The sequence below is a fragment of the Epinephelus fuscoguttatus genome, linkage group LG9 (assembly GCF_011397635.1).
Source record: "Epinephelus fuscoguttatus linkage group LG9, E.fuscoguttatus.final_Chr_v1".
Lineage (NCBI taxonomy): Eukaryota > Metazoa > Chordata > Actinopteri > Perciformes > Serranidae > Epinephelus > Epinephelus fuscoguttatus.
In genome coordinates this window covers 38,916,380-38,922,400 of record NC_064760.1, presented here as the reverse complement: position 1 = coordinate 38,922,400, position 6,021 = coordinate 38,916,380, and positions in this window count along the sequence as shown.

The window sequence follows — 6,021 nt, the reverse complement described above, 5'->3', positions numbered from 1 at the left end:
CAAAAACACATAATTGAAACCACAAATATCTCCATACTGCTCGTCTGTAGCGATCCAAGTGTGCTGCAGCCCCGACATAGGAAGATGTTTGGAAAAACGTCATTTAAACTCTGTTTTTAGCCTTATTGTAGCCTGTAGCTCAGTGCCGCCTTCATGTGCGTTCACATGCTTTCGCTAGTCTCACGCGCAAGCATGCACAGGTGAGCTCGGTGTACACAGAAGCAATTAGAGCTATAGGCTACAATGAGGCTAAAAACAGAGTTCAAATGACGTTTTTCCAAACAACTTTTTATGTCAGGGCTTCAGGACACTTGGATCAGTATGGACAAGCAGTATGGAGATATTCTGTTGTTTCAATTATGTGTTTTTGGATGTTTAAATCTGGGGGACCCAGCCACCATTAGGTGCTACCCCCTCTCCCCTTGGATCTCCGCAAGGGATGTGAGGACTCTAAAACTTCACCTGAGCCTCCTTCGGCATATGGGTGAGTAGATAATGGCTGAATTTTCATTTTTGGGTGCACTATCCTTTTAAGACTCTTAAAATGCTAGTTGATAGTATGCTTTGGTGGTACATACTCTCAAAAGGACTATACAAACCAGTTGATGAAAAGCTTTGAGTCTTAAGGGCCTCTTGAGTTCTTGGGCCGAGGGGCAGTTGCTTGCTTTGCCCATTTGGTGATCTATCCTTAGTTCCACATGAATTAATACAAAGAATCCCTTTGGAATAATTGTGTTGCTCAGAAAGATGTAGTCGATGTTTTACAGCCATTTATTATGTAGTCACTTAAAGTCTTTTTGTGCCAGTGGGAATCACATGACCTGCAGTTCTGTATGTGGCCACTAAGCCAAAGGTCTCGTCACAGCTCAGGGGGTTTGAGTTGAATTTTAATTTTTTTGGAACATAGGTTATAAATAAAGGATACACCTAAAAAAATAAAATGTATCTGTGAGTTACATGTAGGTAGAACTACATACTTTATGATTGGACAGTATAAACATACTGTATGTGACAGTGTGTACTGAGACCATATATACATTTCTCAGCTGTCTTAAAATATCCATCGATCCAGCCATTTTCACCCTCTTATCCAAGGCTGGGTTGCAGAGGCAGCAGGCTGAGCAAAGTATTCCAGAAGTCTTTCTCCTCAGCAATGCTTTCCAGCATCCAGCAGCAATGCTTTCCTGAGGCACTCCCAGGCCAGACGAGATATGTAGTCCCTTCAGGTTGTTCTGGGTCTACCCCTGGGCCTCCTACCAGTTGGATGTGCCCGAAACACCTCTAACAGGAGGCCCCCAGGAGGCATCCTGATCAGATGCCAAAACTACCTCAACTGACTGCTTTTGACACAAAGGAGCAGCGGCTCTATTCCGAGCTGTCTCCAGCTATCCGAGCTCCTCACCCTATCTCTAAGACTGAGCCCAGCCACTCTTCAGAGGATACTCATTTCGGCCACATGTATCCATGATCTCATTCTTTTGGTCATTACCCATACCTCATGACCATAGGTGAGGGTTGGGATGCTGATGGACCAGTAAATCGAAAGCTTTGCCTTCCGGCTCAGCTCCCTCTTCACCATGACAGTCTTGAACAGCAATCGCATAACTGAAATTGTTTCTTTATTGTTCTGTGGCAACCTCTAGTGACCATAGTAAATATGATGGGAGCAAAGGAATAAGTCAGGTGATGTAGTGTAATGAGTGACAGTCCATGTCGATAAGAGGTCAAGATGGATGGATGGGTCAAACAAACACAGGACTTTTACACAGTGGACAGCTGTTTGTCTCTCATGTGAAACCAAAAGTTAATGTTGACTTATTTCAAATTACATACCTAAGTTAACTTGCATAGCTTTCTATATGTAATGTAGCTTATTTTAACATAGCTGCAATCCCCGCAGCTGAAAATTGAAGCTCATGTGGAAGTGCCAAAAACTGCAGTTGCTCTGATGGCCATTTGAGGTTAACTGGAAAAGTCAGTCCTCACAGACCCCTTTGTTAATATGTCCAACTTTGAAACAGAAATAAACATGTTTACAGCCTGATACCAAAAAAATCCCTGTTTTGGTCAATATAGCTAATTTTTACATAACTCACTTTATTTAGGAATAAGGGCTGGGCCGCTTGAGAGACAGGTTGTCTGTGAGGTGAGTCAGATCTACCCCTCACTTCTCCACAGCTCCAACCTCTCATCCAGACATGGTCACCTCTGGCTCCAAAAAGCAAAGATGGTGACAGCAAAAATACTGAACTTGAAGCTACAGAACGAGAGTCCATACACCCAGTGGGTGACATCACAGTGGTTACGTCCATCACTATATATGATTTAGGTGTTCCTGAATCAACCAAGACTGAAGGGAATATAGCCCAGTATATAAGCCTGGTAATATTCGGAGTTAGTTATAAAACTACTAAATCACAGACTAAACTATTACTAAACAGTAATTGGAATACATGCAGAAATATGTCACACAGAAAAGGTGGTGGACTCTTAAAGGGTGCATAAAGTGCGTGCACTTACCATCCCCAGTGTTTCTATCTTTAACGTGTGGCCACAGAACAACAACTCGCAGTTTCATTAGTTGAAGGAATGTGAGTGGACTCTGGTGGAGAGAAGGTTTCCCTCTCTGTGTCCTTATAAATGTTGAAATGTTGTCAAGTGGCCAGCTATGACCTGATAGCTGGCCACGGTGTGTGTGTGTGTGTGTGTGTGTGTGTGTGTGTGTGTGTGTGTGTGTCTCCTCCCAGCAGTAAAGCGTATTTTATTGGAGTTAACACTAAGGTCAAATAAAGCAGATTTATTTCTACGGATTACTAGCACTCTGCTAGCCAGTCCATAAAACAGAAACCAATCACTGACACACACACACACACACACACACACACACACACACACACACATACGCACACACACACATTCACACTGAAGGACTGTGCAGCGGAGATATCATTGCTACTGTGTGAAAGAGCCACTCTGAGAATAAGGTGTTATGTTTAACCATTTTAGCCCTGAAGACCCACAAAGACCTGAAAGTGATTTCAGGTTTTTAAAGCTGGACTGCTGCTCCCATCACCTCACACTGTCTCATCTCGAGACTTTCTCTTGTACTGGTGCACAGTATTAACATTTTTGTCAAATCCATTTGCCAGTTTTCATGATCATTTTATGGCGAATTTCATTGCGGTACTACTGTGTGTACAGTTGAGTTTACTGTTTCCTCTGATGCTTGCTGCAGATGCAGACATCTAATAAATACATTGTTACTACTGCTCCCATTTTATGACTAAACACTACACTGTTTCCAGGTGTCTGGAGGAGATGAGCACTGATTACTTTAAATCACATGCAAAAAATGCAAGATGTATTTGAATGAAACGTCTTTGTTGTTGCTTGTTTCCTCCAGCAGGTGGATCCTTGACAGCTTCCCTGGAAGACATTGACCACTGAATATTGCCTCTATCCATTCAAACTGAGCTTGCAGTTGTAATCAAATGCAGACAGTCAGTAATAGTAATAAGTTATATATACAGTTAGCACACAAATAACTGACATCAAATCAGCGTGACACAAAGCATAAATATGCGTGGGTTGAAATGATACTATATATGATATTATATTATAGCTATGTTATATGTGAAGCCGCTTCCTCTGCTAAATTTGGGCTAAATTTAGGCTCTTGTGTCTTTTTTGCAAGTCTTGGTGTTGCTTATTGTGGTTAGTGTTAGACGATGGTGGTGTGTGGCTGCAAGTCACTCATCGGAAAGTGGAAATTAACTAACCAGTCTGTAAACTCTCCTCCTGCCGACTTCTAACTAGCTAGCAGCTAGCTAGCCAGGCCGAGGTTTTCAAATGTAAACAAAAGTAAACATCGAGGAAAACTGGAGAAGATGGCACCAGCGGAAAAGTCATCCTGCTAGCTATTGTACAGGCACTAGAAAACAAACTAAAATAGGGCGGTCACTTTGTTCATCATTTCAGTTGATACTCTGTTTTAGTGGTTCATAACTGCACAAGTTTACTGTGAATCAAATTCTCACAAAGCTACTGTCACCAACTGAATATCAGGCATTCAGGGCCCTAAAAGTCTGGAGTCCGGAGACAGCTGTCTTGAGTCCATGTTAGATTTCCTTTCATAATTCTGCCTGTCTTTTATCTGCAATACACTACAGGATATGTTTGTCAGGTACCAATAAGCTACAGCTCCTCAGGCCGTGACATATTTATGACTGTAGCTAATTCAAAAGTGGATGCTGCTCTATCTGTCTTAGCGTCAAGTTAGTGAAGTGCCAAGCTTGAATGATAAAGACACTCACTAACATGCAACTGCAACCAAACAACAACCTTATTTTTATGCCATCTGTGTTTTACTTTATGCAGACAGAATTCCGCCAGTATTATTTAGTACAACAACACAGAGAAGCTGATGAATGATCAATTGATTAAGCAATTAGCAAACAATATAATGGCATTTCTGAGCTTTAGACTGTACTGATTGGCTGCCATAATTTCCTGCTTTGTCAGGAACATGATTGCTCATAAATATTGATCTGCTGGTCATCTGTGTGTGTGTGTGTGTGTGTGTGTGTGTGTGTGTGTGTGTGTGTGTGTGTGTGTGCGCGCGTAAGCACGGTGCCTGGTCAGCATTTTGCGTGTCATTGTTTGTTAGATCAACCAGAACCACACTGAGGCCTTGTATTGAAATATTAAAAACATTAATGATGTTGCCAACCAGTTTAAGAGATTTGACCGTGAGCCAAAGAATACACTGAGGGAAATCACACTGTGCTGCTGTCTGCCCATAGACTGTATAAAGCAAGTGGACATTTCCATAGTGACGTCACCCATTGCTTTGTGAATTACTGTTTTGAAGCCTCCGGTTTGGCATTTTGGTGGTCACCATCTTGATTTTTTGGAGTGACCATATTTGGACAAGAGGGTGAAGCTGTGGAGGAGCGAGGGGATCTGACTTAGAACCCAGGGAGACCACCATGGTAGTGACTTCAATCGAAAGTAGCCACGCCCTAAAGCGAACCCCACTCTATGGTCTATTTTACTCTGAATGGGAGCATGATCTACAAATTGGACATAATGCTGTGTTGGAGAAGACTTGAAACTAGTGAGTGTGTGAGACCATAAACACATTAAGAGAACGTTTACTGAGGTAGCCTAATAAGTCAAGTGAGAAGCAGCATCAGTTTCTCGTAGACTTCTACAATCAGATTTCTTCTTGCAACCAGTGAAATCATCCCCTACTGCCCACTGAAAAATGCTGGTTTAACACACTTCTGCATAGAGGCCTCCACATTGGAGCTAAACCACAACTGACCTGGAAAATTGATTTCAAGATCCGACTAGACCCATTATTTTAAAATATGTCTAACCCAACCCTCTTGTGCCCAAGATATAACAGATCCAACCTGGTGCATGAGCAAAGCAAGGGAATCTCGGGACACGCAGAGGCCTCGGCTCTACTTTATGGACCAGACAAACCGGGAAATTAAAACTGGTACTTAAAATACCTTTCTCTTTGTTGTTGTTGATGTTGTTGTAAGCTGCAGCTGCCCTCTGGCGACCAGTTTATGAAAGTTCTAAGTGGCTTAGATCGCACATAAAAAAATATGTTTAAATTTTTGTAAATATGACATGCTACAGATTGTTAGAATGATTATAGTCTCGACAAGCTTATGCCAAAACATATACTCTGTTTTTTGATGACCTTTCTTTCACCACTCCTAAACCAAATCTTCCACATTATGTTGACACATTGCACACACTAATTATTTTCCAAATGGTATTCAAACCAAGTGAAAAAAAACTGACATCGTGGATTAACTGAGACGATTACAGATTTACTGTTGTCTCATTCACTGCAGTGAGTGTGTTTCAGCAAAGGACTGTGTCTATAGCTAAACTAACTGCCTGAGCATGCACGCACGCACACACACACACACACACACACACACACACACACACACACACACACAGACACGCTGATCACTGAGCTGTGACTTCCACCAATAA